Here is a 13,372-nt window from a genome sequence, read left to right on the forward strand (position 1 = left end):
GTAGCGGGATCCGAAGCACGGTTTTCCGTTGGCCGACCGCAGGTAGTTGGGGGCCCAAGTAGAGGTTTCGCCAATCTTGAAAGGCTGCCCCGCCAACTCGCGAAAAATCCCGAAGATGCGCTGTAGTGCCGGTTGGCGACCGGAGAGAGGACCCGACAGACGTCTTTGGGGGGGTTCGGGCGTCCCCGCAGTCTCCAGACCAGGTACATTTTCTGTTTTGTGTAGTCGACTCTAGTGCACTGCTTGGTGAGTAGCATTGCACCTGTTCAACTGCCATCTTCCCCAGCCTATTCACATTCAAAATACCAAACATGAAAAAAGTCAGAAAAAGAGCAAGTAAATACAGCGGATTGCACCTCCTCTCACTAAAAGTGCACCTCTCAAACATTCGAGGTCTGCACTCCAATCTCGCTGCGGTCCATCACCATCTTGAGACTGATAAGCCCCACCTGCTCTGCCTAACCGAGACCCAAATCAGGTGCCCTACCGATGCGGCGTATCTACATTACCCAGGGTATACCCTGGAGCACACTTTTGTACCCCGCGCTGGGGTATGTATATACGCCCGCGACAACATCTGCTGTCGTCGCCTTCGCAACCTTGAGACGTCCAACTTCTCTACCTTGTGGCTGCTGGTGGATATGGGCGTGCAGCAAATTGTATACGCTTTAATTTATCGATCGCACAGTGGTGACTTGGAGACAACCAAGCTTTTTCAACACCTCACTGAGGCGGCGGAAGTTGCACAGCAACGATACCCGCGTGCACAGTTGGTTTTTCTGGGGGACTTCAATGCCCACCATGAGGAGTGGTTATGCCCATACCAGTTTACTGACCATGCTGGGAGAGAGGCCCGCAAGTTTGCACTATCGCTCGATCTCACCCAACTAGTCGACCAGCCAACTCGTATTCCGGACGTTGCTGGCCATACACCCAATTGCTTGGACCTTCTGCTGACAACAGATCCAGACGGGTATAATGTATCTGTGTCATCCCCCTTGGGAACCTCTGACCACTGTCTGGTGAAATCTGTGTCGTTCCTTTCCCCGCAGGATCGTAATTCAAGGGGCTCACGCCGAGTGTGGCGATACAAGTCAGCAGACTGGGATGAGATGCGGCACTTCTTTGCATCATATCCTTGGCAGCAAACCTGTTTCATCAGTGATGATCCGTCGATCTGTGCAAATGCTGTCACCGATGTGTTGCGTCTGGGCATGGAATACTATATTCCTTACTCAGACGTAGCAACCGGTGGCACAGCTCGTCCATGGTTCAACGCCGAGTGTGACCGGGCAGAAGCCCTAAAGCACGCGGCCTATTTATCGTGGGCTGATGCTCGTAGTCGTAAAGATCCGGATGTACATGCAAAGAAACAGTCGTTCAACAGAGCAGCTAAGTCTTGCAAGAAGGTTATACGGAAAGCTCGATTTCTTCACGTACGTCGTGTTGGCGCCAAGCTAGCCTCTTACCCGTCAGGGAGTAAGGCTTTTTGGTCGCTGGCAAAGTCGGTGGAGTCGAATTTCTGTCGCCCCTCTTTACCTCCATTGCTGAGGCCGGATGGATCACTGGCACATACAGCTAAAGAAAAGGCAAACTTGTTTGCCTCTCTATTTGCTGAAAATTCGCGTCTGGATGCTGGCGCCGCTAAGCCTCCCTCCATACCTTCCTTAGGTGCTTCAATGGCCGAAGTAAAAATACATCAAAAGGAGGTATTGAAAGCACTACGCTGTCTGGACGTGAACAAAGCTAGTGGGCCGGACGGAGTTCCAGCGATTGTGTTGAAGACTTGTGCGCCTGAGTTGTCTCCAGTACTAACACGCCTGTATCGTCTTTCCCTGAGATCGGGCCAAGTCCCCGAGTCTTGGAAGCTTGCAAACGTACAGCCTGTACCTAAGAATGGTAGTCGTGCTGACCCGTCTAATTATCGGCCTATCGCGATCACCTCCATACTCTGCAAGATTATGGAGCGTGTACTGAACACCAAGCTCCTGGCATATCTCGAAGGTAACGATCTCCTCAGTGATCGACAATACGGCTTTCGCCGGAACCGGTCAACTGGGGACCTTCTGATTTATGCCACCCACCTATGGGGCGAGGCCATCGAGAGACAGGGTGAGGCTATCGCCGTGTCCCTTGATATTTCCAAGGCCTTTGACAGAGTCTGGCACGACAGCCTAATAGGTAAGCTCTCCACGTATAGGATCTCGTCTGGCCTGCGCTCCTGGATCACTGACTTCCTGAGGGACCGATCTATTCGAGTTGTCCTAGACGGATGCTCGTCTGATCTTTTGGCTATTAATGCCGGGGTACCTCAGGGCTCAGTCCTCTCCGCAACCCTTTTTCTGCTGCACATCAACGATCTGCTCAAGCCCGGCATCTTTGGGTACGCAGATGACAGCACAGTTACGGAGAGATACCTCTCTGACGCGAGGGCCAGTGAAGGTGACACCAAGATCCTCAGGGAGACCATGGTGGAACGTTTGAATCTGTCCTTGAACGCCGTGGCCGAATGGGGCGAGGCCAACTTGGTCGGATTCAACGCCACCAAAACACAGGCGTGTCTTTTCACCGCAAAACGGAGCCAGTTCACCTTGGCTCCCACTTTCCGAAATGTGTCCCTTCCCGTGACTAACACTTTAGAGCTTCTTGGTCTAAGTTTAAAATCGAACTTAAACTTCGGGTTGACTATTGAGTCCAGGGCTAAAACTGCTGCCAAAAAACTTGGTGTCCTATTTAAGGTGAGGCGGTATTTCACGCCGAAACAGCTTCTCTCCCTATACCAAGCACAGGTCCGCTCGAGCATGGAATACTGCTGCCACCTATGGGACGGTTCCGCCAAATATCAGCTGGCGGCCCTGGACTCGATAGAGCGCCGGGCTCATAGACTTTTTGGCGATGACCCATCTATCAAGTCAAAATTACAGAGCCTTGAGCATCGCCGTCGAGTCGCTAGCCTATCGGTGTTCTATCGGATACATTTCGGGGAGTGTGCACAGGAACTGCACGATCTGATCCCACCTTCCCCTTTCCATCATCGGACGTCCAGGCGTGGGGAGCGAATGCACCCGTTCGTGGTACACATTCCATTTGTTCGCACTAAACGGTTTGCCTCCTCTTTTTTGTTACGGACGGCTAAAGAATGGAATGCGCTCCCGCCCTCTGTATTCCCTGATAAATATGACCTCGGTCTCTTTAAAGCAAGAGTGAATAGGCTACTACTGAATCGGTGAGCTCCATCTTAGGCCCTGTCTTCACTTTCCATTAGGTGTGACTAGAGCCAATCGCCGATCAGTTTTTAATAAAAAAAAAAAAAAAAAAACAACTTGACGTACCACTTGGCATGAAAACTTAGCGTGGTCCGACGCGGCAATTCTACAAAAGTTGGGAAGTTTCTGACAATATATCGATGTAATAGATGCGTTTCAAATGCTTACCTACTGTCGCCAAACCCAAATAAAACACGTTCTTCTGGTATACATGAAAAAAACTTAATATTTTTGTATATCGTAATGAAGCATAGGTACAAGAAAGTTAAAATCATAATAATAAAAAAACTATATTTCTGAAACGCAAAGTTTACCTTGTTACAATCACCCAAAAAAAGTTCATACCAATAAAACAGAAAATTGCTAGCGCCAAGCCACAAATGCGCCTGTATCAATTCGTAATTTCACTTGACGGCTGCGCATGGTATAATCCATATTGTCTGGCCAGTCCAATATCATCGCGACCTTTATTCTCACTCGCAGTTTTCCGTCCGAATGGTCTGACGGGTAGGCCCAGCCATATTTTCAATCGCCTACCGCAATCAAGTCAATGAAATTTTTAAACAAATCAGTATAGCAATGGGCTCAAGGTCATTGATATAAGAGTATACGTAATCACTTAGTACTTACACTGGTTAGCCTTAGCCTTTGATTTGTCTGTGCCTAGTTAACAACGGGAATAGCCGGCCTGCTGCTCCGTTCGGAGCGGAATGGAGCAATATCGGGATGGATATGACAATTTCATACGAGTTTGATGCACTATACGTTCCTTAGATTATTCGTCTGTTATTGTTTGTACGGAATTGGATTTGTACACGCTGGAGAGCGCAATCCAATGACTTTTTATTGCGGTTTGAATCCATCTGAAACAGAATAAGTACTATTAGAACAGTTTTATGTATTTCTAGAACTGCTCGATAGGGTGGACGAAATTAAGCTTTGGGCCATCATAGCCACGTGTCAGTGAAATTCGAGTAGAAGTAGTAGTCTTGAGACCCAGACCTAATTGTTTTATATTTGAATTTGGAACTCTTAGTTATTTAATAAAAACTCAAAATAGATTGTGGAATATGTACAAAAAATTGTACTCAGGAGATTAAGCGAGTGGCCAAGGATACACTTCGGTGAGGTGAGTGTCGACGTACCGCCGTCGACAATAATGCAATGTAGTGTAATTGACGCACATTCCATTCAGCCAGAACCGTAGTTTACAAATATACTTAAAATTTACACGACCTCAACATGCCTAAAGTTTCACTCTGTTGTGTAACTTTTCTCTAATATTTACCCAAAAAATAAACAATCTAAACAATGAAGAAGAATACCTACTGGTAGTAATAAATACTCCTAATTCTGTCGCGTTGATATTTCTCCATGGCAATGTAATTTTCTGTCACCGCGTTGTTTTCTAGCTTGACGTGTTCGATATATTGTATTAGTGACGGGTGGCGGCACTCGTTCTCACCTACTGCCGCGCTCTGATTATTTCAATCGCCTCTTGTATTTCCTCCGTCGTTTAAATAGACTCATTGTAAGTAATGTTACAGTTGAATACTTTAGACACGGTAGATCGGCACGGTATACATATAAGCAATGTACCTAATGAACGCTTTTGACTCGGTGTGTCGAATAGCCAAAATATAAATTGATGACCATGCAAATTTAGAAAGTTTGGCTAGAGTTTGATTAAAAGAAATTCCTCAGAAGTAATCCAGATGTTTGGAATCATGTACAAGTTTGAAGTAAGTAAGTAAATAGTTTCTATAAACTATACTCGTACATGCCAGAATACAGGATCAGCAATCATCACAACCGAAACTTAATTATTCATAATCAGGTTACTTCTTCTTCGAACATTCTATCGAGGCGAGCGGAGCGATGTGATGTTTGCAGTCGCCTTTAATGTTTCAACTCAATTATCGAGAGTCGTTTTCTTTTTCCAGAAGACCCTACCTTCATTCAAAAGGAATAAAAGGGGCTAATGAAATAATAAATGTCTGCAGTCGACCGAGAAGGCACCTCAATTATTTCAAAGCGGTATTGAAAACATACAACTCAGAATCTCAACCAATATTTGACTTTATTCCAATGGTAATATGGCTTATATTTCTTTGGCTATTCCCTGATCTAGCCTTTAACATATGAACAATATACAGTTCATGTTATTGCTATCATACGCTGCAGGCAAGTGAAATGAAAAATAAACCTCTCAGCTCTGTTCTTGCGTAAGGGCCCGCTCGTGTTTTTGCCACTGATTTTTAAACATTTTAATAGATCGCGTGTATGTGTGCGTAAATCTAAAAATATTTATATGTAAATTATATTTCTAACTATATTATTAATTTCTTAAATAAATATTACCCAAATAATGGATTTCCAATTAATAATAATAACGGATCATTCAATGTATCCACGATTTAACTATAAGTACCTACAATTTTACCAATATAGAACGCTGCAATATAGACCGTTAACGTGGAAGATCATTTATTTAGGCTGTTAGGCAAGATGAACTATTGCTGTGTTGTTATACGTATTAAGAAAATAAATTAATAACCATAACAGTATAGGTACGACGAATGCTTACAAATGAATCGTATTCGAGAGAACAATAGAGAAAATAAGTTTTTTATGAACTACGAGTATACTCTACGGGCATATTCTGTGAAAAATATCACCGGGCTCTAATTTTACAATCAAATCATGGTGCAAAAAACATCATCGAAGTATTTCCCAAGGGATGACAATTTTCATAAATTTTTATTAGGATAACGCGGGCCCGCGTCCATCCAATTTGATCCCTAGTGCTCCCTAGCCATCCGATTCACACCGGTTATAATTCCTGAAACACGGTGGACACTGCGCACACAGTCCGTGCATTTGGGCATTTTTTTAAGCTGATGAATCGTGAGTATGTGCTGTGCCGTGTACCGAGGCGGGGATGTGAAAAAGCGGGGTTCCCCTACAATTTCTCGGAGGTCGTGTGCAATATGCAGACAGATTGTCCAGTCGGCCATTCAAATACAGCTATATGCTGTTTGTGTGTTTATGAATAAAACAAATTCTATTCTATTCTATAGTTTTAAACCAATGGTGTCAGATTTGTATTTTTTTTTTTGGATTTATGAAACGTATTTTTTTGAATATTTATAGTAAGTAGTAAGTACCTTCCAGTAGCATGGCGTTCCTAGAGCTCGATTCCCGCCGGCTTGTTTATTTTTCAGGCAGTTGAGAACTTTTTGTACAGTACAAGAAGGATAACCAAATTAAATGTCTAGAAATATTTTTCATGCGCCGCCACTGCAGTCTCGTCTTTTATTTTTAAGAATTCGTTTGCTATGTTGTTATCATGTGGGATAGATAGGTCTAGAGATGGTATTATTTAAAGTAACTCTTTTTAATTAGAAAGTTGGCTCCTAAACATACATTTTGTTACTATAAATAGGAATAAATAATATAAGAAAAACAAATTATAATATAATTTGTTAATAATACGTTGGAATATCTATTTATATATTATATAATGATTAAACGCTTTTATTTTTACCAGACTCAGCGACGATTTGGTAAGGATTCGCAAATCTGGAAAGTTATGATTGCTTACAAATTACCGCATCAAACCAGTTACGTTTGAATTTTGGTTATCAGTTGGGTCGGAAGGCGCATTTAAGTTTCCTTAATATAATATTGGTTTGAATTTTTTCCAGCAGGCTTGAGTTTCCCGCAGCTGGGCAAAGGTCTCTCCCCTTGATATCCATGAATCCCGATTTCTTGCTTCCTTCGGCCAGTTAAAGAATTTGTCAAAGTCGCCCCGCCACCTCCGCTTGGGCTTACCCCGCCACTCACTTCATCCGGAATCCACTTGGTGGCTATGTGGTTTGATATTAAATAGTGTTATTTCATATTACTAGTAGTGGCTATATTTGACGTTCATAATCGCATTGTAATATGCCTACTTGGAAAATAGTAGTACATTGTACAACGAGGGGGTAAGTGAAATTTTGGATACGGGGGTTATTAAAACCCCGAGTTTGCAATATTCTTACCCCCGGAGTTACACACAATGTTTTTCATGACACTTGCGAAGAAAATACTAAATTTTAAGCGAAATAATCTTAAATACGGTGACGTATCAATCATTCGTCTGCCATTTTGTAATTTCTTGATAGGTTAGGCATCGAAGGCATAGACCTATTCGGCATTTAGCCACGATTGAAAATGATGTAAAATTATTTTAAACGCCTGTTAAATGAATCAAATTACATAATTTTAAACAAACAAAAATATTAAACTCATTTATCTCGGTGTGTATGAATAAGTGACATACCTAATAAAAAACCCGGGTATGTCCTTTGGACCCGGGTATGTCCTTAAACTACGTCCAAAAGAGAGGTATGGGCAATGTGAATGTCATCTCGCCTTGTGTGGTAGGGCACAGCACAGCAGATGTCATTCCAGATCTAGAGCAGAGCCCAACTGGGGAAGTACCTCCACCTTACAGAAAATCGCAGCCAAATAACACTTGACCCTACTCATAGTGTTGTGTTCCTGCCGGTGAGTAAGGTTGCCAGAGCTCAACGAGGGGGGTGGGGTTAGGGTCGGCAACGCGCATGTAACTCCTCTGGAGTTGCAGGTGTACCTAGGCTACGGAGACTGCTTACCATCAGGCAGGCCGTATGCTTGTTTGCCACCGACGTAGTATAAAAAAAAAAAAAAAAAAAACCTAGAATTCCCAAGGGAGTTATAGCTTTTTTATCACAATCCATAACTCCCGCGAGAACAAAATAGCCTTTGTCCTTCAGTACACCTGCATGAAATACGATCATTTTTGGGCAAGTGTGTGAAAACATATTTATCTTTACCCTCGCCCATAATTTAGGGGTAACCTTTATCATTTTTTTATCGTAGTACGACTCCGTGAGCACTTAAATTAAGCTCATCACACAACCACGTGTATCCGGAATATTGCGGCTCAACAGCTAAGTTCCGTTACACCGAGTTTCGTTCTAAACTGAATAAGTAATAATTTATGTGTGATATTCATTCGTCCTAAACATCATTATTGTGTGACTTTTAAACTGTTACTCTGTCCTGATTCCTATAGATTTTAATGTAAAACAGCCAATTATTGACTTAGATATTGGGCATGTTAATTATTTAATAATTATTTATGTTTTTATTGGAAGCATGCTTACCGAAAATATGTCTCCTGATTTAAAAGGATCGAAGTTATAGTGGCAAAAATGTAAGGAGACCTACATCTCTGAGATTGAAAAGGGCTAAGAAGAAGAAAAGAGGATAAGTTATAGTGGGCTGAGAATAGATTTGCAGGAAGCGGGTTGAGTTATTTATGATAGTCGAATAGCTAGAGTAGGGCTCAATGGCTCAACGAGGGTGCGGAGTGTTAGGGTCAGCAACGCGCATGTAATACCTCTGGATTTTCAGGCGTCCATAGGAAACGGAGACTGCTTACCATCAGGCGGGCGACGTAAGGTCTGTTTTTTTATTCCGTAGACTAAAATGACGTTTCATATGTAAAATATGACATTTCTTAGTACCACATGAAATGTCATTTTAGTCTACGGAATAAAAAAAACAGAATATAGTATTAAAATAATCGGACAGACAGACGGACATGACGAATCTATAAGGGTTCCGTTTTTTGCCATTTGGCTATGGAACCCTAAAAATAGTAAAGCTCAGGTACGCAGTACCCTTTGTCGAACAATTAGTATAGGATTTTTCAAACTTGATTTGTACGCTGACAGGTGTCATTTCAATACAAACTGTCGAGACAGTAGCTAGGATGGGTAGGGCCCATCGAGTTTGAAAAATACTAAGATAATAAATAGTCGATGCTTAATTATAACTTTACTGTATTATAACTTTTTCTTTTATGTAAACGCATTTCAAAGTAAAACCTCTGATAAAGGAACTCATTATTTTATTTTAGTACGTCATGATTTTTCATCTGTTTTCGTTACAATTTGCGGGTTGATAGGCCACTTTGCTCTTTACGTTCGTAAGAACTATTTTTCTTCATACCACAGTGCGGAACACTTCGCTAAAAGCGACTCGCTCGTTAATCACAAGTACTCAGCGGTAACTTTCCAACGTTTTTCTTTCAACACTTCAGATATCTTCTTTTTTCACATGCGAAGTATAAACCTATAATACAATTTTACAGCCCTGTTGCCGTGTTACAATAAATATCCTGGGGGTTCAATTTAATTATAGAGCAAACACACTGCTTAAAACAAATAGTCATCCATTTAAAGCAGAGCAGCGGCGCGGTTACATGAAAAAGCCTATTACACGAAAATAAAATATCCCAGGCTTAGGAGGCAGTAGAGCATTGGCTAAGCAGATTGTCGGAGTAACAAATGGACCAATCCCATGACCGGTCCTTAAAAACTTTAGGGATATTCGTACAAAACCCGTGCAATTCACCCTTCAAACGCGTCGTAATGATCACAAATTTGAAGTTATGTCACGTAAAATGGATCTGGAGTTCTCCTACATAATTTATGTTAAGTACCTACCTAATTAATCATGGGTCGGGACCCTAGTAGAAATAGCTACACACGTATGTAAATTGGCATACGTGACATGCAACCTGCATATACGTTACGTAGGTATGGGATCGTTTATAGCTATATAATCTTAAGCATATTATACTTACTAAGTCTATTATCGAAAAAGTATCAATAAAATGAGTACTTCTTATGACTTCCACGAGGCCAACCAACGCGTCAATTATAACTACAATGTTCGCAATAACCTCAAAACATTGTTTCAATTTTATGTCAGTTCAAGGCCTCACGGAGCGAGCGATTTAAACCGCTGGAGTGACAAAGTCTGTTGGAGGATTAAGCCCACTCCTCGCTTTAATTACCTCTACGAACATTTTATTGAGTCGCACGACGCGAGAAACAGTAGTTTGTTCAAGAGAACTCCACTGGAGATTTGTGGAAACTTTGCGGCCTACTCTGCAGAGGCTTTATTTCAATACATTGAATTGCAAAGCAGCCGCTGTGGGGACCTGTTCAGTCGAACATTATATTATGTATATTTTGGAAGATTCGTATGACATGTAAATACGTGAAAAGTAACAATACTAAGATGTATAAATAAAGTAAGTAGGTAATAGTAAATTGTTAACCAAGGGATGAAAGGCACTCATTTCTGTCGAGATAATTTGGTGCTCAATGCAGTAAAAGCGCTAATAGTCCGAGACTAAAATGGTGCCTTTCACCCGAGTTAAATACTGTATTTTTAATTTAGAATACGAGGAAAGTAAAATACATGTGTATTTAAAAAAAACATGACTAAATATAAACTTTTAAGGATTTGCCACACTGGATGCGTTCTGCGGGCTGCGGTCAGGTCATATTGAACACAGCCCGCATTATGTATGAAAAATATTGCCGGTCAGGGCAGTCGGTCCAGGCAGGGAAACCGGTCAGCGAACCGGGCGATGCGGGCAGGGCAAACAGTGTGACCTATATATTCATGTCACAAAATATAGCAGGTCATTAAAAAAACAATCGTGTGTGTATGCAGAATAGAGCAGTTGTCATAATCATAACTGTTTCGCCTCTGGCTACGCTTATTCTTTAGCTTAGTGACAGACGACAAACGCCGAAAATGGCGGACAAAATTTGCTCTCGTCAGCTTATCTTATTATATAAAAGGTGCCCGTGAGCATTGCGAGAGATTTAAACGGTGCATTACTGATGGCCACAGAAGCAAAAAATGTTATATGACTTTTTTTTTAATTCGAAAAATTTTTTTTTCATTAAACGTAAATTTTATTGATAAACACATAACCTAAAATTAACTAAAAAGTTTTGTTTTTATTTGGGGGTAGACTCTCGAATACATTTAATTTTTCGATGTCAATCAATAGGTATGTCCAGACTAGACCTCAAAGTGGCAATACCGCAGTCAAAAATGTGTTTTGAGCCGACTTATGGCGAAAGAATGATTTCGAAAAACATTTTATTATCTCTGAAACTAGGCCTAATCCAGAAAATTTTATATGACATTTTAGTTTCTAAATATTACCAGGAATGCTTAGTTAAAATGTCTCACAATGCTCACGGGCACCTTGTATAGGTATATCAATTTTATGAGCCCATGGCATTTTTAAATTTAGTGAAATTAATGAAGTAGGCATTATACAAAGGTAGAATGAGCCCTACTCATTATAACAAACAAGACTTATTTCATCGGGTACATTATTATTGCATTTATTAGTACTCATACTCACCATCTTTCATATTGAACTCCGTCGCAATTTATTAACTAACACAAACGGGACATAATCGAGTATTAAGTTTTAAAATTTACCTCCGACGTTTCGAGGACGGCGTTGTCCCCGTTAATAATGTGTAAAAATCGTGAAAGTTTAAATCAGTGTCCGTCGCAATTTCTCGCCACATCTTCATTTTCTTTTCATTATCTTTATAATAGGAATCTTCCAAGTCGTACAAGTATGGATGATGTCGTACTTGAATCATGTTATTTAGTTATAGTGCGTTTCGCCCGCGCCAATACATGTACGAACAAGCACGAGTGAAATGCACGATAAGCGAATGACATCAGTTAAATGTCAGGTTGACATCAATGTACATTCGAATAGGCCTGTGAGGTACACCTCACTGGTTAACTAATAGCCTATTCACTCTTGCTAACTGTTAGGCTGCTAACGGTGGCTATTATATATTAAATTAGTCGTCATCCGAATTTTTACTGTGCTTGTAGTTAGTCAGTGCCTGTTTTGAGTACGTCGGTAGTCAGTGTAGACCAATATTTAAATGACGTAGTGAGTGCTGTGTGCAACCCACCTGACAATAATGCCGAAAACGAGGGTAGTTTCTCGCCTCCCATGCCGCCGCCGTAGCCCACGCTGACCAATCGGTCGCGGAGAGCTGTAGCCCACGGTCCACGTAGGTCCGCCAATGCGTGCTGCCGGTGATTGAAGTTTCTTTTTATGGAGCAAAACATGTCGAGCAATCTACGACTACGCGAGTGATCCGTTTTAAGAGATTTAATACGTCTGTGCCTGACGATAGTTTTGTTATTAACCTAGGATCTGAAGACCTAGATTGTATCGATCAGGGAAAAGTAAAATACGTAATCGGTAGGTACCATACTACTATAAATCACGACAACGTAGCAATAAAATCCCACCAACTAAAAGGGTAGGGATAATCATTAAGGGTGCGGATGCTGGATACTACCTTTCGATTAATTACATGAGAAAGCATGTTTATCAAGATTGTATGTACCTACACATTCTTTGCGGCATACTTATGCCATATCGGTAGAGTCAAACCAAGTATTAAGAAAGCCTGTGCAAGTAAGAAAACGTCATAATTTCATACATGTTTGACGTTTAAAATATTACTTACACTATCTGGGCTATCAAAATCACTGCCAATTTATCTTGGTCTGACTCTACATATGCTCGTAGGTATGACGTTAATGGTAAAATTTAAAAATGAGATTTAGAATGTAACGCTGTTTTCAAGGTTATTGCCAAGTTGTATTTTATATTAATAGCCGTTTATCTTTACTAAACAGAATAATTCAAAACTAGTTGGAAATAGGGGAGAGGAGGCTCAAGCGGGTACCCCGCTTAAAGTGGATTGACACTGTTTATTTGCGAAAATAAGTGCGAATGTCAAAGTATGCTTATGTAATACCTAATATGTGAACACGTTTGAATTTTAGTAAGTTCCGATCAGGCACCAGAATTATGCTATATTTGTAACAAAATAAAGAAATTGGTGACTCTGTTAAGACTACCCTTTCATTAGACAATCCGAAAACTATTATATCGCTCATAATGTTGATAGCTATACAAATTTGATTTTCTTTACGTTTTTGTTTTATTACATTTAACTAAAAACGTGCTCTGGGGCAAAACGGACAGGACAAAGCGGCTACCTACCTGTTTTGCTTCAAAGCAGAACAATTTTAACAATATATACAATTCAATACCTTTTTTTATCTATTATCTTATCAAATAATCAATAAGTATATATATTAACATAAAAATGAATAAATATTCTTGATGTCAATCAATGTGTCACATTAAT

Source organism: Cydia pomonella, chromosome 6 (assembly GCF_033807575.1).
Source record: "Cydia pomonella isolate Wapato2018A chromosome 6, ilCydPomo1, whole genome shotgun sequence".
Classification (NCBI taxonomy): domain Eukaryota; kingdom Metazoa; phylum Arthropoda; class Insecta; order Lepidoptera; family Tortricidae; genus Cydia; species Cydia pomonella.